Here is a 23035-nt window from a genome sequence, read left to right as displayed (position 1 = left end):
CCATGATGCAATGAAGGAACAGTGAAACGGTAGGGTTGAGATGGAAAGGAGAAACAGGGGCAAAATAACAAAATTACATGGTTACTCAGCAAGATGTGTGCCAAGCAAGGTGAACTTGTTTTGCGTTATTAAAAAGATAAATTTCATAACATGAAAGAAAGTTGTCTTGGTTAACTCACTTGGAGAAATGGATCTTAAGGAGGGATTTGAATGAGAAGTTGGCAGTAGCCAGGCAAATTAGTTTGGGCAGAGAAGAACAGAAAAAGGTGCAGAAAGTTGTGAGAGAAGTGGAGAAACTGGGCACTGAGGCTGGCATCATTAGTGGTGGAGAAAGGGGTGGATGCAAGAAGAGACTAGGATAGGTAAGTAGGTGAAAGCAGAGCTATGTAAGGCCTTAAGAGTTAGCACAAAACTTTAATTTGACCCAGCGGAGCCGGAGTTGTCACTGGACAGATCTGGACACACTGGACAATGTGATCGGTACCCAGGACCATAAGTCACCTTGTTACCTCCTGGCTACAGTAAGACAGAGTCTTTCTCCCTGACACTGTGAGCCCTTCAGGCACTCAAGTGCTCTCCTTTGGGCTATGCCAGCTCTTCTTTTGCCTTGCAAGTTAACAACAGGTGCACCTGAGTCCTGGAATCCCTTTGAATTGTTCCCCTGTGATATCCAGCCCTTGACACTGACTACTAACAGAAATTCTGCACGCAAATTGAAGTGTATCCAGTTTATCAGTTTTATCTTAAACCACTACTTGAGAAAACCACACAGCACTTGTGAGCTCTTATAAAACAAAAGTAGTTTTATTTAGATTTAACTAGAACTGAGAAAAATGGTGAAAACAACAGTTTCCAACACAAAACAAAAAACAAAACGTGAATCTGGGTCTAAATTTATCAATAGCTTACATTTCCTATATAATATAGTAGAATTACCCCCCAAAGTTCAGTGCATTGCTAGAGCTGTCAGGGTTTCTTGAGAACCAGGATCCAAATGTTTACAAAAGCATCCCCCTCTGCCAGGGGTTTTCCTCGATGAATGGATTCAGAGGGCCTTTCCCTATACTTTGTTATACTAAAAACAGTCTTTTGTTTCTATTCACAGGCAGGGCAAAAGTCTGCCTTGTTGCAGTGTTTCTTAATTCTACCTTTAAGTAGTTTTGATTGTCATTGTCTTTGATGGTTTTCTATTGACTGTGGCAAAGATAGATGTTAGAACTGTGCATTACCTCACTGGTTGAGAAAGGAGGGGTGATACGTTACCTCCTCATTTCTACTCCAAGTCCATAGAGAATACTTCCAATATAAATACAGGATTCCTTTAATATTATCCAGCCATACATCTCATAAAGATTATTGACCATGACAAATTATGAGCTTTCTGTAGATAACTTACATGTTACTCTTTATAGTGTGACAGGGTCAGGCCAGATGGCTACAAGAGAGTGGTTGAAGGTAAATACATTAGCTCCAGATTAAGCAGGTCCCTTTTCCCTGGTTAAGATAATAGGGATTATTCCAGAACACTCAGGAACTCTCTAGAACTAACTAAGGCAGGCAGGCTAATTAGGACACCTGTAGCCAATTGGGAAGTTACTAGAATTAATTAAGGCTAATCAGGACACCTGGTATAAAAAGGCTCTCACTCCAGTTAGTGGAGTGTGTGTGTAAGGAGCTGGGAGTGAGAGGACGTGCTGCTGGAAGACTGACGAGTACAAGTGTTAACAGACATCAGGAGGAAGGTCCTGTGGTGAGGACAAAGAAGGTGTTGGGAGGAGGCCATGGGGAAGTAGCCCAGGGAATTGTAGCTGTCATGTAGCTGTTCCAGAAGGCACGCTAGACTGCTGCAGTCCACAGGGCCTTGGGCTGGAACCTGGGGTAGAGGGTGGGCCTGGGTTCCCCCCAAAACCTCCCACCTCCTGATCCAATACAGGAAGATCTCTGAGGCTAGCAAAATCCGCCAATAAGCGTAGGACCCACCAAGGTAGAGGAGGAACTTTGTCACAATAGATAAATATCCTGTAAGACATGTACTGGTGTATGCAGTGAAGTTGTAGCCACGTCTCTCCCAGGATATTAGAGAGATAAGGTGGGTGAGGTAGTATCTTTTATTGGACCAACTTCTGTCTATGAGAGAGACAAGATTTCAAGCCACAAGAAGATCTTGTGGATGGGGCTTAGATGTGTGGAGGATGAAGTGGCAATGGATGTGAGAGGCAAAGAAGAGAAAAGACTTAAAAATGACCCTCAGTGTGTGAGCATGGGTGACAAAGAGGATGTTGGTGGTGTGAACATTGGCAGAGAATATGGGAAGTGGAGACAGTTCAGAGGAACAGATCAGCAGCTTGGTTTTGGTCATATTAAGTGTGTGTTCTTAATGACCATCCAGGAGGAGATGTCAGAAAGGTATGCTGAGATAAACTTGGGCAGAGGAAAAAACAGATTTGTGAGTCATCAGCAGAGATGGCAGTTGAAGCCATGTGAGTCAGATTGTATTTTTATGAAAAACATTTGACTTCATTTCCTCTCTCACATCGTATTGTTACCTGCTGGGTATAAAGGGGTTAATCTTTCTTGAAACAGGATAAGAAATGCAATGACAGGAATAACACATGGGTATATGCATAGGTATATTAAATAAAGACAAGTGCAAAGTAGTACACTTAGGAAGGTAAAATCCAATGCACAACTACCAAATGAGGAATAATTGGCTAGGTAAGGGGTGGGCCGGATCCAGCCCCTTGGGGTTTTGGATCTGGCCTGCGGGATTGACTCCGTGGCGCCGTGGGCCCCGTGCTGCTTTCAGCAGCGGCCGGCCCAACTTCCCTACGGCCCCCAGGTCCTTGCCTCCAGGCACTGCCCCCCGCAGCTCCCACTGGCCGGGAACAGGGAACCGCAGGCAATGAGAACTTTGGGGAGGTACCTGGGGGCGTGGCAAGGGCAGCACACGTGGAGCCCTCCGTCCCCTCCCTCCCCCAGGGGCCGCAGTGCTTCCTGGAGCGGCACGGGGCCGGGGACAGGGCAGGCATGCAGGGAGCCTGTCCTGGCCCCAATGTGTGCTGCTGCCACCCCAGAGCCTGAACCCTTCCTGCATCCTGCCCTGAGCCCCCTTGTATGCCCAGCACCCCTCCTGCACCCCAACTCCCTGCCCTGAGCCCCCCTTACACCCTGCACCCCTCCTGTACCCCAACCCCCTGCCTTGAGCCCTCTGCTAGATTCTGCACCCCTGTACACCCCAACCCCCTGCCCTGAGCCCCCTCCCACATTTCGCACCCCTTCTGCACTCCAACCCCCTTCCCTGAGCCCCATCATACACCCCGCACCCCTCCTCTGCCCCAATCTCTTGCCCTGAGCCCCTTCCTGCACACCACACCCCCTCCCACATCCTGCACTACCTCCCACACCCCACCCCACCCCCCTGCCCTGCATACAATTTTCCCACCCAGATGTAGCCCTCAGCCCGAAAAGTTTGCCCACCGCTGCACTAGGTGGTAGTACTGATGAAAAGGATCTAGGGGTTATTATAGTTGATTAGATATGAATCAACAATGTGATGCAGCTGCAAAAAAACCCTAATATCATTCTGGGGTGTATTGCCATGAGTTTCGTATGTAAGACATGGCAGGTAATTGTTCTACTCTTCTCAACACTGGTGAGGCCTCAGTTGGAATTCTGTGTCCAATTCTGGGCACTACACTTTAGGAAAGATAGGGTTAAATTGAAGGAAAAAAAAAAGAGTCCAGAGGAGAGGAACAAAAATGATAAAAAGTTTTAGAAAACATGACTCATCATGAAAGGTTAAAAAAACTGGCCATGGTTAGCCTTGAGAATAGTCAACCGGGGGATCTGATAACAGTCTTCAAATACCTTAAGGGCTGTTGTAAAGATGATAGAGATCAATTGTTCTTCATGTCTGCTGACGGAAGGAAAATAAGTAATAGGCTTAATCTGCAATAACGGAGATATAAGCTAGATATTAGGAAAAACTTTCTAACTATAAATCAATCTCTGAAATAGAGTTCCAAGGGAGCTTGTGGCACTCAGTAGTTGTTATACGTTTCTTCCCTCAATGTTTTAAGACTTTATGATAAAGTATTTTCAACTTGATTTCTGAATTTTCAGACATTGTACCAAAATATTTTCTCACTAAATTAAAAGAGAAGGGACAGTGGAATTGGGACAAGGGCTACTGGAGGGATGTGGAGTTTAGACTTGAAATTAGATGAAGGTTTCTAACCATTAGAAGAGTGAAGTTCTGGAACAGCGTTCCAAGTGGAGTAGTGGGGGCAAAAGACATATCTGGCTTCAAGACTAAGCTTGATAAGTTTATGGAGGGGATGGTATGATGGGATAGCCCAATTCTGGCAGCTAATTGATCTTTATTAGCAGGTAAATAGGCCCAATGGTCTGTGATGGGATGTTAGATGGGGGGGGATCTGAGTTGCTACAGAGAATTCTTTCCTGGGTGCTGGCTGGTGAGTCTTGCCCACATGTTCAGGGTTTAACTGATTGCCATATTTGGGGTCAGGAAGGAATTTTCCTCCAGGGCAGATTGGCAGAGGCCCTGGAGGTTTTTCGCCTTCCTCTGCAGCATGAGGCACGGGTCACTTGCTGGAGGATTCTCTGCACCTTGAGGTCTTTAAACAACAATTTGAGGACTTCAATAACTCAGACATAGGTTAGGGGTTTGTTACAGGAGTGGGTGGGTGAGATTCTGTGGCCTGTATTGTGCAGGTCAGAAAAGATGACCATAATGGTCTCTTCTGACCTTAAGTCTATGAATCTATGAACTTTTTATTGCTAAATGAGACATTTTCAAGAGAATGAAGCCTATTTTAGATCTTGAGGAACACCTTCACTTCAGTTTGTTCATTTGTATATAGAAGTGCTATATAATGTAGGGAAAGGATGTGAGCATCTCTTTTTCTTAATAGTCCTATTTGGGATCTCAACGAAACATAAGATGTATTAATGGATAGGCTTGGAGTTTCTTCTAGGCACTAAAGTTGAAGTGAATGATTATTGCTGATTATCCAAAATATTTACATAATTACATTTAACTACTTTTAGAGGATTAAAACTCAAGGGTGAATATGATGAGTGTATGCTGAAAGCCAGAGGAAATTCTGAAAATTTTATAATAGGAAAAAAGAGGCAAAATAATTATTAAAATCTGAGAATATATTAGGTTTAACAGAATAATTGTTCTATTTGAAGTAAGGCAATTGATCAGCATAGAGATTTCTTAACAAGGACAGGGAGCCTAAATTTGATTCCTTTATTTTTCACTTACCATAAGGGTCTTTGATACAGGTCAGAAAAGGTAGAGCCAACCACTGCAGCCAACTTCAGAGTTAATTTTACAGTTTGTAGAGAGAATATAGTGTCCACGAGGAAGAATACAGTATCCTTTCAGAAAAGCCAAAAGGACACTAAAGGAAAGGTAAGGACCCAGCAGCCATCAACTCCTTTTACCTGAGATTGGGCTTCTGAAATGTAGACTTTCCCAGGACATTATCAATTCAGCCACTATTCTAAAGTAGTTCAAAGGAAAACAAGACTCTTTAAGGAGATCAACCAAGGATTAAAATAATTCTGAGAGAGAGATGGACTGTGAAGAGACCTGTATTCTAAGTTGTCCAAAGTAACAAAAAGTCTAATTCAGTCTGTTACATACATTTTAAAAAATAAAAATAGGCAAGAGTTACAGACAGACAGGTATAATATAAACTGGATTGTTTGAGAACTGTGAAAAGTGGTCTTCAAGATTCCTGGCAAAAGTCATGGGTTAGCAAGATAATAAGGTGAAAGATTCTAGAAATGGGAGGAAATATTTACATATAAAATAATCAAAATGTATTTCAATTGGTTAATTCTAATAGGATGAGGTTGCCACTGCTTCTTTGACAATATTTATCTAGGGACCATTAAATGGAAGCAGTGGGACCAAGGACCAGCTTTATGATCATGACTGCCATGTCCACTGTCTTCTGGATTCTGGGATCTATTCTGACACTACTGGGCCTTCATTGTCCTGTTCCTGAAAAATATCCTGAGCACCGCAGGCCAGAGAGAGGGAACTGCTCCACCTGGTCTTGGGAAAAAGGGTTTCTCTGCCCAGGCTTGCCCTTAATCAACTCCCCAGCCCTTCTGGTACCTGGAGGATGAGTTAGCATTGCCACACTGACTCACTCTATGTTTGGACTAGCTTCTGTGTCTCTTTCTTATCCCCAACCCATAAAGCACTATACTGCTTCCCCCAGCAAGCCAGACCACCCCACCCTACACCGCTTAAGGTGCGGTGATTGAACAAGACTAGCTTTAGTGGAGTAACTTGAGTATTGTAATTTGAGCTAACTGTTGCAGTGAAGATAAACCACAAGGTCCTGTCTACACTAGAGGGACTATATCGCACAGCTATGGTGCTGTAGCTATGCCAGCATAATTCCATAGTGTAGACGCAATCTACAGCAATGGGTGGGGTTTTTCATTGCTGTAGGAACACCAGCTTCCCGAATAAGGTAGGTAAAATGATGAAAGTCATCTTCCATCAATCTACTTGCATCTACACTGGGGGTTACGTCAGCATAACTACATCGGTAGTTGAAAAATCCACCCCAACAGATTTAGCTATGTCAATGTAAATTTTAAGAAGAGACCACACCTAAATGAGCTAGTGGCTCAAATCCCAATCCAACTGCTACAGAGGTGATATATGGGCTGATTTGGAAATTAGGTTCTTATTTACAAAACAAACACAGGCAGTTTCTGAACCTGTGCCACTATGATAACTTATTAATTGTTTGGATGAAATACTCTTCCTCTCTCAGATAAGTTTCTGCATGCCAACTACAAAGCCATAGCAAAAATCCAATCAGATGAGACAGAGTTGGCCCCTTCACAAATAGAGAACCAGGAATGGATATTGTGTTCTCCCTTCATGAATTTAATTTCAAATTACATTCACATTTTCTATGGTCATAACTATTTATTACTTAAAGTAAATACATCAAAACTGTGACTCTGAATCTGCTCACTAGGGAGTGGCAAACAGCAGCCACTGGGAGCTGCGGGCAGCCGTGCCTGCGCACAGTGAATGTAAACAAACTGTCTCGCGGCCCGTCAGGGTAATCCGCTGGCGGGCCACGTGCAGCCCGCGGGCCACAGGTTGCCCACCACCGGTTTAGCAGATGCAAACAGTCAAAATAGAACTAGTCAAATGTATCTTACATTCAATGTGCATGCCCAAGCACTAACTAAAAACCTTTCCACACAGATTACAAAAAGAATAACGGCTAGAATAAGGTAGCAGTCAGTAACAGGCATATTGATCTCTCCTCCCTGCATTTTATCTGCAATCGAGGTAGTCCTAAAATGGCCAAGTAGAGGGGAGTGGGGCTTACTCCCCACTAATCCCCTAATGAAACATGTACACACTGTAATAGAAATGCAATAGCCAACATTAGTCCAAATCTGATCTTGAACTGGAAGATTGAAACAGAATAAAAACAAGATGGACCTTGCAAACAATGGAATGTACTAGAAGAAATCTATTTGCATGGGTACCTACTTTTGTGGAAACTACTTTCAGTATGGTCAGTAATCATAAATTCTAACATAGTTGCCTTGAATTAATCATCCAAGCATCTTGTCAATTAAACTATTTACAACCTTAGTTATGAAAAGCAAGAGTATTGTATTATATACTGGTGAGAAACAATTATCTAGGCTGAATTCAATCTCTGGGGGTATAATTCTCTCAATGTACAGTGGGTGAGGTGAGGAAAACACTCAAATCTATGGTCATCTGACATAGACACATGAACACACCACTTATTTTACCTAATAATTTCTATAAAAGCAAGTGATTACCTTCTTAGCTCTCTGGTCACCTCTATATTTTAGGTTAAGAAATTGCAGTAAACACGCTATAGTCTTCACAGCAGAAACAATGCATAAACACAGGTTTCATATTAAAAACAATCAAAACAACTCCTTTCCTTACCATTCAATAGCCTGGTCCCTTCAAAAAAGCAGTTTTGTCCATTTGCTTCAGAGTTGCAATATGCCTGTGTTTGTGTACATTATACATTCTGAAATGTTTTAGGAAAAAATGTTACAATATACAATATCTCATAGTTTTGATGTTTATTTTAAGTTGAAAAACCTATACCAACTACCATATTACAATTCTACCATGTGTTAAATGAAACTAATAAGTGAAAAACAAAAAGTAAAGACCCTGGTATAAGGGAGAAAAAAATGTGATTCAGAGGTTAGTTACAGATTCATTGGAGATACATGGTAAAAAAAATAAATAATTCTATTAATTTTCCATAATGCCCTTTGCTCTGAAAAAAACTGGAAATTGATGGGCATTACTGCTATTAAGTACAGTCACGGTGAAAGAAGCAGCCTTTGCCCAGGTCCAAATATGTTGCATGACTACACACTTGCTTGTTAAAATTCTCTCCACAAAGATGAGACTTATTTTTTTCTTTCTGAGTCATGTCTACATTATGTCCTCTGAGTCATAAGTACGGGATACAGAGCAAAAACAAAAAACACATGATAACACATGTTTCTTAAATCGTTCACATTAATCATCTGGCTCTTATAAATGTAATTGTTAGCAAACTACCAGAGAAGGTAATCTTGAATAAAATGAAAGGCATAAAACAGTCCAAGGTGCACAGCTGCTGTGCTTGAGAGCTAAGCACTAGAAAGACCACAGTTTAGCTACATAGCTTTATCATTTGGTAAGGAATGTGCTACAGACATTAAATGGTAAATTTCTCAAAGAGCTCTCTTTCATAGGCATGATTTTAGCCTGATATTTTGTACACATAGTTGAAGTGCATGGGAAAAACTGGAAAATGTGTTATCTGATATTTCCTTTCTGGGACTGACCTCTCCCTGTAGAAGGGAGGACCCACTGCAGGTGCTCTTTCAGACTCCTCAATGCATCCCTGGACTACCCTGGCCTTCCTTCAGATCCTTTCCCTCAGCTCCTCCATGGGTTTACTGCACATCTACCTCCCTCTGTAAGCCCTTCCTTCAATCTCTAGCAACCACAAAGGGGCTGCAGAGTACTTTCCCTCTCTTCCTACAGCCTACTTCTCATCTGGGCTCACTTCCATTTTGATCACCACCCAGATCCTCCCCAACTGGGCTTCATTCTCACCCTTAAAGTGCAACCAGGGGCCTTAATCAAGCTCTCTTGCTCCCAGTTACCCTTTTTAATGCCAATGTAGGGATATATGGCTCATCACATTCCCACGTCTCAGACTGAAGGAGAGATCAGGATCTAGAATGAATATTTGCACCAACTTGTGGGCACACTAAAGGTAGGAGGTGCAGGCATTTTTATATGCATTTGCAATTCTTTTTGTAGGTGCAAAAAAGAGGGCGTAAACGTCATCTATGTAAATTACAATTGCAAACAGGGAGGTCAGGCATAGGGCCTTCTGAACATATAGATTCATAGATTATAAAACCAGAAGGGATCATTACATCTAGTCTGACATCCAGTATGACACAGGCTATTAAGTTATGGGGCTCAGTATAGGGATAATTGGGTGAAATTTATGTCTGACTGAAGACTACCTTCCAGAAATGCATCCAATCTTGATTTGAAGACATCATGAGATGGAAAATCCACCACATCCCTTAGTAGTTTGTTCCTCACTGTTAAAAAGCTATGCCTTATTTCTAATTTGAATTTGTCTGGCTTCAACTTTCAGCCACTGGTCCTTCTTGTGACTTTCTCTGCTAGATTTAAGAGCTCTTAAGTATCTGGTATATTCTTCCTGTGAAGGTACATATGCACCATAATTCAAGTCACCATAATCTCTTTTTTCCATAAAATAAGCAGATTGAGTTCTTTAAGTCTCAGACTGTAAGGAATTTTCTCTAATCGAATAAATTTGATGGGCCTTTTCTGCTCTCTCCAATAAAATCACAGAAATGTAGGGCTGGAAGGGATATTGAAAGGTCATCTAATCCACCATCTCTGCACTGAGGCAGGAACAAGTATACCTAGACTGCCACTAACAGGTGTTCCTCCAACCTGTTTTTAAAAAACTCCAGTGATGGGGATTCCACAAGCTCCCTTGGAAGCCTGTTACAGAGACTGACTACCTTTCTAGTTAAAAAGTCTTCCCTAATATCTAACTTAAATCTCTCTTGCTGCAGATTAAGTCCATTACTTCTTGTCCTACCTTCAGTGGACATGGAAAACAATTGATTACCATCTTTGTAATGGCCCTCAACATATCTGAAGACTGTTACACTTTTCTCAAGACTAAACTTTTTTTTTTTTTAAACATTTCCTCATAGGTCAGATTTTCTAAACCTTTCATTATTTTTGTTGCTCTTCTCTGGATGCTCTCCAGTTTTGTCCACATCTTTCTTAAAGTGTGGCACCCACAACGGGACTCAGTACTCCACATAAGGCCTCAGTAGTACTGAGTAGAGTGGTACATTAACTCTCGTGTCTTACACACGACACTGCTGCTAAATAGATCCCAGAATTATATTAGTTTTTTTTGCAACTGCATCACATTGTTGACTCGTTCAATTTGTGATATATTATAATCCATAGATCCTTTTCAGCAGCACTATCACCTAGTCAATTATCTCCCATTTAGTTGTAGATGTGCATTTGATTTTATCTTCCTCAGTGTAGTACTTTGTATTTATCATTATTGAATTTCATTTTGTTAATTTCAGATGAATTCTCAAATTTATCAAGGTCATTTTGAATTTTAATCCTGTCCTCCAGAATGCTTGGAAGCCCTCCTATCATAGTCTCAACTGCATATTTTATAAGCATACTTTCCACTCTATTATCCAAATCATTCATGAAAATATTGAACAGTAACAGACCCAGGACTGACCTTGTAGAATTCTACCAAATACATCCCCCTAGTATTACAACCAACCATTGATAACTCCTCGTTGAATACAGTCTTTCAACCAGTTGTCCACCCACCTTATAGAAATTTAATTTAGACCACATTTCCCTAATTTGCTTATGAGACTGTCAAGTCGGACTGATGTATCACATCTACTGCTTTTCCCCATCCAGTACACCAGTAAGCCTGTCAAAGTAAATTAGGTGGGTTTGGCATAATTTGTTCTTGACAAATCTATGCTGGCTAACACTTATTACTCTATCATTCTCTAGGTGCTTACAAACTGATTGATAATTTGTTCTAGTGCCTTTCCAGGTATTGAAGTTAGGCTGACTTGTCTATAATTTGCTGGGTCCTCCTTTTTCCCCTTTATAAGAATAGGTACTATGTTTGCCCTTCTCCAGTCCTCTGAGACCTAGACCTTACCGGTCCTCCATGAGTTCTTGAAGATAATCACTAATGGTTCCAACTGGTTCAACTAGTTCCTTAAGTACCCTATAGTGTGAATTTCATCAGTCCCTGAATAACTGAATACATCTAATTTATCTAAATATTCTCTAACTTGTTCTTTCTTTATTTTGGCTTGTGTTTCTTCCTCTTTGTTAGTACTAAATGTGTGGAGCACCTGGTCACAATTAACCTTTTTTAGTGAAGACTGAGGCAAAATAGGCATTAAACACCTCAGCCTTCTTAATGTTATCAGTTATTAGCTCTGCTTCCTCTCTATGTCGTGGACCTACACACTCCTTTCTCTTGCTCCTAATATTTTTATAGGACCTCTTCTTTTTGCCCTTAATGTTCTTTTACTAGTTGTAACTCATTTTGTTCCTTACCTTTCCTGATTTTGTTCCTACATTTTGTGCCTTAGCTTTTCTGATTTTGTCCTTACATACATCCTTCTTAAAATGTGGACACCAGAACCGCTTGCAGTATTCCAATGTCAGTCTCACCAATGCCATATAGAGAAGTAAAATATCTCCCTATTCCTTCTGCTCTGTTGATACATTCAAGGTTCACTTTAACCCTTTTTGTCACAACATCACATGGGGAGCTCACAATCAGGTGCTTGTCCACTATGACCCCAAAATACTTTTCAGAGTCACTGCTTTCCAGGATACAATCCCCATTTCTGTAAGCATGCTCCTTTCCCCCTAAATTATAACTTTGCATTTTCATGTATTAAAATGCATTTTGTTTTGGAACGAAGGAAAAAGTCAATGCTTGCCTACTGGACAAGGCAAACAGGGAAAGAAGTTTGATTCTCACCTTCATAAGGGGTTGTCACAGACAATAAACCTAATTAACAATACATGACAGTGTCATTTTAACACAAAAAGAGTTCCTTTTCATGAGTATTACATCATCAGTGCTGGCTAATCCTTCAGGTATCACTTAATAATCATTACAATATTCTCTCCATTCAATAATAGAATGTGGGTGTACACACACAAGCACTGAAAATACACTTTCCTGAATAGACATTTTATATATTAATATTAACTTCCAGCCATTTGATCATCGAAACTGCATTAAAATGTCAAGACTGAGTAATACCAAAGAAGAGAAGTTCCAAAATTCTTTAGCAATTGGTTAAATTTATTTAATTTATATATGAGACATAAAACAAGCTTTAGGAGATGAGATCTTATTCTAACAAACTAATAACTTTTGAAAGCACATTAATTTGATCCATATTAATAAATCATCCACCTCTGTGTTTCCATAACTCGAGCCATATCAAAATTAGTCCAGAAAATCCAAGATAAGCAGGCTAAGAAGGGATTTTGCCCTTAAATAATACCACAAATAATTAGAATAGAATAGAATCATACTTGATAATGTTAAAAATCTACCTTTTCTTAGTTTCTTTTTTTGAAGTCCCAAATTTAGGCCCACTGTGGAATGGTGCTGCTTCCCATATGGTTCATTGCCCCGGCATGCACTATATTAGTGTTGCCACACCCAACAGTGAAGAATGCCAGAGCCTGAAGAAGCCATATAGAGAAAGGCAAGACTGTTTTCTTTATTATGTTGTGTGGCTTTGTAAAGCTTTGGGATATTACAAAAAATGACCATGAGTGTGACACAAGCAGTATAGTCTATGCTAGGGCATCACACCAAGAAGTAATGACCATCAAAGGACAGAATTAGGCCTCTGGAATTCTGATGTTAGATTTTGATTGTCTGTATATATAGCTCACCTGTATAATTCAAATATTCTGCATCCCTGAGTTCAGGGCCTCTACTATTCATTCAGACCATTAGTTACCAAGTCACCAAACACTTTTAAAAAGTCCAGTGTTGCCCCCAATACTAGTCAATACTAGACGAAAGTCATCAGATAAAGAGAAGATCAGAATTAGCTGTGCTTCCTCATGCAAGGGACAGTGCAAAATGCTCCAAAATCAATTATAATATCTGACTGGAAAAAAAAAATCAAAGGTTTTCTTAAAAAAACCCTCTCTGTACTGAAACAAAGCACTTCCTCTCCTTTGTTAACCTAGAAATGAAATTTCAATCAAGTAATAAGATTACTTCAGGAAACTCCCCTTTTAAAATATAAAAGGGAGTGACTCCACAAATCCTGAATTGGAACTGCCATGGATTACCTGCTACGTGTTTCTACCTGTAGGGACATTAATATTTATAATGCATCTAACGCAGACAGCTGGCCAAATTTCTCTGAAGAAGGATGTGCCCTGGCAAGGTCTGCTCAATATTATTACCACAGCACCCAATACACATGCAGCATGCTAGGTGCTTTAGAGACAAGAATTAAAACAGCCCCTTCCCTGGTGAATTTTCAATTAAAGGCCACAATCTGGCAAACAATTACACATGAGTACCTTTACAGATGAGAGTAATCATGCTTACTTTAATGAGACTACTCATGTAGTAAAGAATGTGTATGATTGGGTCATAAAAGCCTAATCATGCAGGCTTTAAAGGAAGTTGAAGGTGCTCAGCATCATCTGGAGGATGCTCGGCAGTTTGACAGATCAGGTTCTTACCAGACAACATATATTACCATGCTAAAGCAGACAGGCACTGAAGAGGCAATTTCTTTCTCTGTTTTTTTCCCTTTTCCTCATCTTTACATGGCTAACTCTTCCATTATCACCAGACATGAGAACAGCTTTATACAGCTTCACAGCTTTGAAATTTTAGCTACCAATTAAAAGACGGTTACTCACCATTGTAACTGTTGTTCTTCGAGATGTGTTGCACATATCCATTCCAGTTAGGTGTGCGCGCGCCGTGTGCACGCTCGTCGGAAGATTTTTACCCTAGCAACACTCGGTAGGTCGGCTGGGCGCCCCCTGGAGTGGCACCGCTATAGCGCCAGATATATACCCCTGCCGACCCATCCGCTCCTCAGTTCCTTCTTGCCGGCTACTCCGACAGTGGGGAAGGAGGGCGGGTCTGGAATGGATACGAGCAACACATCTCAAAGAACAACAGTTACAACGGTGAGTAACCGTCTTTTCTTCTTCGAGTGATTGCTCATATGCATTCCAGTTAGGTGATTCCCAAGCCTTAACTAGGCGGTGGGGTCGCAGAGATACGTGGCAGAGTGTAATACCGCTGAGCCAAAGGCTGCATCGTCTCTGGATTGTTGTACCAATGCGTAGTGGGACGCAAAGGTGTGAACTGAAGACCAGGTAGCCGCCCGACAGATTTCCTGGATGGGGACATGGGCCACGAAGGCGGCGGAAGAGGCCTGTGCTCTTGTGGAATGAGCAGTAAGGTGGCTAGCCTGAACGTGAGCGAGCTCGTAACATGTCTTGATACAGGATCTCACCGAAGAGGAGATCCGCTGGGATGAGACTGGCATGCCCTTCATTCGGTCCGCCACTGCGATAAAGAGCTGGGGCGAACGTCGGAAGGGTTTCGTCGGTTCTATATAAAAGGCGAGAGCCCTACGGACGTCCAAAGTGTGAAGGTGCTGTTCCCAGCGTGATGAGTGAGGTTTCGGGAAGAAAACCGGGAGGAAGATGTCCTGGTTTACATGAAAGGCAGACACCACCTTGGGGAGGAAGGAGGGGTGTGGTCAGAGGTGCACCTTGTCTTTGTGGAAGATCGTATAAGGAGGTCCCACCGTCAGGGCACGGAGTTCTGAAACTCGCCTCGCCGAAGTGATAGCGACAAGGAAGGCCGTCTTCCACGAGAGATATAAAAGGGAACACGTGGCCATAGGCTCGAAGTGGGGCTCCATAAGTTTGGCTAGGACCAGGTTTAAGTCCCAGGTAGGGGCCGGGCGCCGGATCTGTGAGTACAACCGTTCTAGTCCCTTAAGGAACCGGGAAACCATCTGGTTAGAAAAAATAGAACGGCCCCCCTCGCTGGGCCGGAAGGCCGAGATGGCTGCCAGGTGTACCTTCAAGGAGGAGACCGCAAGGCCCTGCTCTTTGAGGGACCAAAGGTAGTCCAATATCTTTGAGATAGACACCAGAAGAGGATTGTCGCCGCTCTGATTGCACCAGAGGGCGAAACGCTTCCACTTGGCGAGGTACAACAGGGGCTGCAGCTTTGCAAACAGGGGCTGCTAACAGGGAGTTTCGCAAGGGAGTTCTCCAGGTGAAGGAGGAGCAAATACAGCATCTGTGGGGTAAGTGACTGTCTGTAGTGTGTGTTTGTTTGTGTTTGGGGGTTACTTGCTGTGTGCTGAGCTTGTGTTTGTCAGTCTGTTTGGTTGTTTGTGTTATATCCTTGGGGCAGCCGGTGTAGGAAGCAATCACTTGAGGCCAGAGAGCAGGCAGCTAACCAAAACCTCCATTTTATTTACATATATACAGAGAGCTCCCTCGGCCGGTTGAAACCGGTTGAGCTAACCCATAATAATCTAACTCAGTTGCCATAGCAACAAAACCATGACAACCAAATACACAACAGTTTGAGGGACCGTGTGCTCTGGCTGGCAGTTGGAGGCAGGTTTGAAAGCTCGAAGCCTCTGGTAATTGGCTGAGCCTTAATCAGTGGGCGGGGCTTCACTCAGGCCAGGGCTTTATAAAGCCGCGCACAAGCGACCAGGGAGCTTTGCGAACAGGGGCTGCTAACAGGGAGTTTCGCAAGGGAGTGGGAGTCCCTCGCCGGCCCCAACCCCTTCCCTGTGGTCCCCCTAAAACCGAACCACATTTCAAATCTCCTTTCTGTAAACCACCCTCCCATTAACTAGGAGACAATGCAGGCAGAAGCCCAGCAGCAGAGTGGGGGCTATCCAGTTTATTGTGCTGAGTGTTGCATGTATGATTACCTGCCCTGTGGGCTGGTGGCGTATGTGTGCAGTCGGTGCAAGGAGCTCCTGGCCCTCAGAGACCATGTACAGACTTTGGAGGCCAGGGTGGTGGAACTGGAGGAGCTAAGAGAGGCGGAGAGGTATGTTGATGAGGCTTTCCGGGACACTGTAGAATTGTCCCACCTCCGCTCAGACAGCCCCTGTGCTGTTGAGGAGGAAGAACGGCCCAGGGAAGTAGAGCAGTCAATGGGAGCAGAGGGAAACCTTCCCGTAGTTGGGACCCTCCTTCCAGATGGTGCTGGGGTTGCCTCTCGCACTGAGGTTGCCTCTCCGGGGGAGGGAACTCCAGTTTCTAGGAAAAGGCAGGTGTTAGTAATGGGAGATTCGATTATTAGAAACATAGATAGCTGGGTCTGTGATGACCGGGAGAACTGTATGGAGACTTGCCTGCCTGATGCGAAGGTTGCGGATCTCTCGAGGCATCTAGACAGACTTATGTGTAGTGCTGGGGAGGAGCCGGTGGCCGTGGTACATGTAGGTACCAATGATAGGGAAGGGTAGGAGAGATGTCCTGGAAGCCAAATTTAGGCTGCTAGGGAAGACACTGAAATCCAGGACCTCTATGGTGGCATTCTCAGAAATGCTCCCAGTTCCACGCACAGGGCCAGGTAGGCAGGCAGAGCTTCAGAGTCTCAATGCGTGGATGAGACGATGGTGTAGAGAGGAGGGGTTCACGTTCATTAGGAACTGGGGAAACTTCTGGGATGGGAGGAGCCTATACAGGAGAGATGGGCTCCACCTAAACCAAAGTGGAACCAGACTGCTGGCACTAAACATTAAAAACGTTGTAGAGGCCTTGGCGGTACCGGCGATTCGGTGCCGAGAGAGCGCTTCTTGAAGACTGACCAGCGCTCGGTGCCGAGAGCGGAGGAGTAAGAGCTGCCTCCCTCAGGAGCTGCTTGAGACGAAAGTCTCGCTCCCCTATTGTTCTCGGCTTAAAGGCCTTACAAATGCGGCACTTATTTGTTAGGTGAGATTCCTCGAGGAACTTAGGAGAGGATCTCTTGTCGGCATCAGCTAGTGGCCGGCCGAGCACAGTTTGAAACCCTATGAACCGGGCATAGTACCCGGCACCGGGTGCGGGGAAGGGGATAATCCCCGAACCCCTGTAAACTAAATACACTAACTATACTACAAACGAAGAAAGTTAACTACAACTATATAAATCTGAACTATATATACAAGAATTAATGAGAGAAACTATGAGTAGCTAGGGAAGTGGAGGTCAGCTAAGCCGCGCTCCACTGTTCCAACGACCGACACGGGCGGTAAGAAGGAACTGAGGAGCGGATGGGTCGGCAGGGGTATATATCCGGTGCCGTAAAGGAGCCACTCCAGGGGGCGCCCAGCCGACCCACCGAGTGTTGCTAGGGTAAAAATCTTCCGACGAACGTGCACGCGGCGCGCGCACACCTAACTGGAATGGATATGAGCAATCACTCGAAGAAGAAGGTAACTTTCCTTGCTGACCGCTCCCATCTTCCACTCCTTGTAGGCTTTCTGCTTTTTCTTAATCAACTCTTTGAGATGCTTGCTCACCCAGCTTGGTCTACAATTCCTGCCTATGCATTTTTTCCCCTTTCTTGGGATGCAGGCTTCTGATAGTTTCTGCAACTTTGACTTGAAGTAACTCCAGGCCTCCTCCGCCTTTAGATCCACAAGTTCTTCAGTCCAATCCACTTCCCTAACTAATTTCCTTAATTCTTTAAAGTTAGCCCTTTTGGAGTCAAAAACCCTAGTCACAGATCTATTTTTATTCATTCTTCCATTCAGTTTGAACTGAATTAGCTCATGATCGCTCGAACCAAGGTTGTCCCCGACAACCATTTCTTCTATGAGGTCCTCACTACTCACTAAAACCAAATCTAAAATGGCATCCCCTCTTGTTGGTTCAGCAACTACTTGGTGAAGGAATCCATCAGCTATCTCATCCAGGAAAATCTGAGCCCTATTATTATTACTAACACTTGTCCTCCAGACTATATCTGGGAAGTTAAAGTCTCCCATGACATTAAACATGACATTAAAGAGGTCTCTATCCATTCCAAATCAGATCCCGATGGTCTTCGTCAGACACAATGTTAAGCTGTGTAACCTTTATTAAGAGTGGAAAATTTAGTTTAGTGAGAGAGGAAAGTTTAGTTGCTTAATGTTTAGCATGAAATCCTATTTATTAGAACAAGCGTTCTAACTGCATTAGTTTGGAAAGTCTGAATATTACAGTATGTGCTTGCAAATTTGCAAATGTATCAGACAAAAGGGGATAAGCATAATTGTCATGTGTGAAAAAAGTGAAGCTACAGATTGTCAGCAAACTATAAAAAAATAGTTTGTTTGAGTTACTGCTTGAACCAGACAAGACTGGGATCAGCAGTAAACCTTGGTTTCATAAGGATCAAGTCTTGTTATGTGCTATGGTTAGCCTTGTTATGTGCTATTCTTAAATAATAAAAAAGTCAACTCTATTAATAAAAGGACATCAAGCTTGACTACTCCTGTCTTACTATTTACTGGCTAAGACCAGCCCAATAATCAACTTTTTATATAAAGGTAACAAGTGTGCTCTTTTCAACACAGGATGCATTAGTTTTCTATAAATAAGGAAACTTCATAATTATCACTAAAACTGTTAATTAAATTAAAGGGTAGTTACTTAATGAACAGAAATGCATCTTTTCTATTAAATTGAAAACTTATCTCCTATTTTCCCTTTGATAAATCTAGTTTAAAGTATTCTAATATGGATTTCCTTAATCCCCGCAAGCAGATGAGAGATCTTGTAACAATCTGTCTCAAAAATTAACTAAGAACATAGAAACAACTTGCATATGTATGACCTTTTAAAATGGCCTGCTCAGACAGCTAGGACACTAAATAGTGAAAGGAAGTAAAGAAATAGCCCAATTTGCTAATTGTTGATTTTTAATTGAGATTAAATCAGCACTGAAAGCATTTTTTAAAAATTAGTTTCACTTTTAATCTGTAATATTTCTGTGAAGTCTTTTAGCATTGTACAGATGCACCTTAAAACTTTTATTAATAACCCAACCGAAGTCTATTTTAAAATATAATTTATAGCAGTGGCTCCCAAAGTGGGGTCCCCCAGGATCTTAGGGACCCATCAGGGGTTATGCATGGGTCTGTCCCGTGAGCAAGGTCTGAATGTGCTAGAATGACATTCTGGCACTTTTGAAACATGGAGGATGCCATTTTGTCCTCAAAATGGTGTCCTCCGCACACCTTGATCTATCATGTACACTGTGCGCGATGTTATGCTGGCAGGCATGTTCTCACACTGGCAGGGGCATTCTTGTAGTGCCAGAAATTAAAGGGATCTGGGATAATTAGGCAGATGCCAAAGGGGTTTTTGGCAGAAAAAAGTTTGTGAACCACTGATCTATAGCAAATGACCATGAGTACACACTACACATAGAAAAGCAATGGTAGATTTTGTGGCATGTAATCTTCAATTGGGAAGAAATCTTTAATAATGAATAGTGAACATGTAAGAAATGTGGAATACCAAGCAGCACTATTTGCAGGTGAACAGGTAAAAAAAAAATTGGGATTCGGCCAAATTATATTCATATATTTCCTTAAACAGTATTAGATAACTGGAGAGCTTGCTTGAGTTTGGTCAATTTGATTTCTGTCTTCACCTGGAAATGTCATGGCAAACTGAAGGCATGGGGTGAGGAAGGTGGTAGAACTAGAAGTGTACAGACACCCCTCATTACTTTGATCAAGATAGTCTTTTCAGTTATTATTTATGTCTGTCCATAGTAGTACAAATTCTCTCTTTTTTGCCTACACACTGAGCTGAAGAGGAATAACATAGAGGTTGGCTAAGTAAAAACCCAGAAATAATCAAGGGACTGCTGTGCAAATTGCCCGAGTTAAAAGATACATCAATATTTGTATTGTGAAAAGTGCACTAAAAAGGAAAGAACACAGTTCCCCTACAAGACAGTTTACAGCTGAATCCTGCATAGATAGATATTCTAACATCTTGTCTGAATAAAAATAAATAGATCATGCTTCTTAAACACACAGTAGACTCCAGAATATGTCTCTGAACCCAGGAATCACAGCTTTGAATTTTATAGATAGATAACTCATTTTTAGATTAATATTAGCAGTTAATCAGTAATGCCAAAAATCTAAGGAGTCTAATTTCTACTTGTTTTAAGTACTATGAACAAATGGTTCACAATAATTCAGACAACTTTACTAACATATACCAATACCACAAAATGCTACAGAAAAATGTAGCTAAAATAAACACATTACATAATCCCAAGAGTACAAGCCTGGCCTTTCCCGAACAAAACCCTTTACAAAGTATTGATATCTTCTTAAGGAACTGGTAGTTTTTCAGCTCAGCTCCCCAGAGGAAATTGTTGCTAATGTGCCCTGCCAAAGCCCAGGGAGGCAGCCTCCTGCACGCCAGATTACTTTGGACTGCTGTGAGCTGTGACATCACTTTATTAAAGTTTGGTTTCAGCCAGACCTCTGCTGTTTGTGGTTGGGGGAGGCCCTGAACGTGTCTATTGCTGGTGGATCCCTTGTACTTGTAGGAGGAGGAAAAAGGCTTATCCAACCAGAACTTGTCTACTTGCTGCATGCTCAATAGGTTTTTTTTTAACTCCAGCATGTAAATCCACCACAAAGGAGCTGAAGTTCAAATAAGGCTGCTTTAGTCTTACATGAAATGACAGATTCAAAACTTCGGAATTGAAATGCCTGAGTTCTCTTCTTTCATCAAAAGAAAGTTTCTACTGCAGCCTATTGTCCCTCCATGCCTATAGCATGAGGATGTGCATCTTAGATTCAGCAACTGAGCTGTCTTTTTTTCAATCAAGGAAAAGCATTTAAACAATAAGAAAAACAAGATTATCAGAGCCTTAGGGTATTAACTTTTCTAATTATAGTATCAAATGTATAAAACTATTCAGTGGCAGAGACTAGCTAGCTTTCACTGCAGACATACTTCTGATACAGAGATGTCACAGTTCCCATGGATAAGCTGTTCAGTTAATCTTTGATAAAAAGCACGTTAAAGACTGAAGAAAGAAGCCAAAGGCAAAGGAAACACGGTAAGAATGTTACAGTACAGCTGGTTTACATTTAAAATATACAGATGTTTTCACATGTATGAAATAATTTCCAAAGCACAGAGACTGAGTTATAAAGCCAGTATTTTAGTAGCAGCTTTGTTTTGTTGTGAGAGTTACTACAATCTCTCTGATGTAAATTTAGTTATGAACTGTGTAATGCTTATTAAATAAGCAAACAAATATAACTATTACAAAAAGTACTCTTGCATCCATAAAATATGTAACTAAAGTTGAATTTTGTAAATTCTTACTCTAAAACAAAAATATAATGTTTGGTAAAAATGATTTAGTGACATTTTACAGTGTCAGAGAATCAAAGACTTCTTGCTGAGCAATTAATCTTCATGTTCTTTAAAAGTTATTTTCTTCTTACTTTATTCTGTACATAGTTGGAGGTTTTGTGCCTTCTTCTCATACTGACTGTACATGTGTACAAAGAATTGTATGCTTTTCAGCAAAACTTTTCATGACAAAAAGCTCTACATTTCTTTCATGTCTGCTCTTTGAAAGAGCTATTGTATTCAAAACCAGGAAGCCTGCCTTCAATCTCTTCTACATTAAATCAGATTAACCAGATATGAAAGTTCCTGTAAATTCCAACAGGTTTTATAAAATATCCTGCTGTTTGGAAGTTTATGTGAACCCTTTACTTTAAAAACAAAGAAGTATTTAAATGCATCTTTTAAAAAGCACAGCATTCGCCAGCTTTACTGGTTAAATACAATCTTTTGAACAAGCAAAATAAAAGTCAATATTATTGAAATTTTGTGTTACAGGGCTACCGCATACTAACAACACTCTGAAAGACTAAGCACTAACTGTTTATACTTTTTTCAAGAGTGACTGGGTTATGTGAAAATAAAGTGAGGCCACTGTTAAGGGAAGTAACAGCAAATGCAGTGCTTGCTTTCAATAACTACATTCCAAATCCATGATAGCTAGCTTTACTTAGGCACAAAGAACGACCCACTAAATGGATTCTGCCTCCTAAATTCTTGATGATCCAGAAAGAAAAGCTGTACTTCTTGCAATTAAAAGAGCTACTTTCTTTTGCTGGAAACTGTACAAAAGAAAGACAGAAGGCACAGGAAATGTAATCCTTTGACATTTCTTACAGCAATTGGTACCATTTCAAAACAAAAGTTCTCTAAGAACTAATTAAGATTCCCTCACTCTGCCGTATTTCATTAGTCCATCCATTCACTCAACCAAAAAAAGTTGTTCAGAGTTTTAAGAATGAAGCAGTGTTTTGGGATTGGGTATTACCTACAATTTGAACTAAGCAGAACAAGCTGCATATAAAGAGTATTGCAATGAATCTGTCTGAAGTAGTTCATTTCATTTCAGCCAGTAGTTTAGTGTTCTACTTATGGGAATCCAGTAACTAATGAAAAAGAATTCAAAATACCCTTACCCATCAGGAATTCCTGAAATCAGAGTTAAACAAATGTTCAGCTTTTAAGCACATCACCTTTTCTATATCTAAAGTAAATGCTGTACCTGTCATTTTTTCCCTTGGACTCTATTGGTTTACTTTAAACTTTAAGTAAAAACTTAGAGCTATTCCCTGAATTGCCAAACATACATACTGTTGTACAGTATTTGCACTGTAAAGTTCAATTTCCTGTTACAAAACAAGTAAACCAACCCAGAAAAAATTCAAGTAAATTTTTTTTTTAAACACATAGCAATCTCCTTTCTCCACA

General features: G+C 41.5%; 2 protein-coding genes across 7 annotated transcripts in view; one reads left to right on the top strand and one right to left on the bottom strand.

Annotated features, from left to right (window-relative positions):
- RALGPS1 (Ral GEF with PH domain and SH3 binding motif 1) overlaps positions 1-23035 on the bottom strand; it is a 394703-nt gene that overhangs the window by 165373 nt on the left and 206295 nt on the right. The window lies entirely within an intron of this gene.
- Positions 20762-23035, top strand: part of ANGPTL2 (angiopoietin like 2) — a 40873-nt gene continuing 38599 nt past the window's right edge. The window contains exon 1 of the mRNA XM_044992951.1: positions 20762-21308. The gene's annotated coding sequence lies outside the window, so the exon portion shown is untranslated. The remainder of the gene's footprint in view (positions 21309-23035) is intronic.

Source organism: Mauremys mutica, chromosome 18 (genome assembly GCF_020497125.1).
Source record: "Mauremys mutica isolate MM-2020 ecotype Southern chromosome 18, ASM2049712v1, whole genome shotgun sequence".
Classification (NCBI taxonomy): Eukaryota; Metazoa; Chordata; order Testudines; family Geoemydidae; genus Mauremys; species Mauremys mutica.
This window is presented reverse-complemented; position numbering and strand designations above follow the sequence as displayed.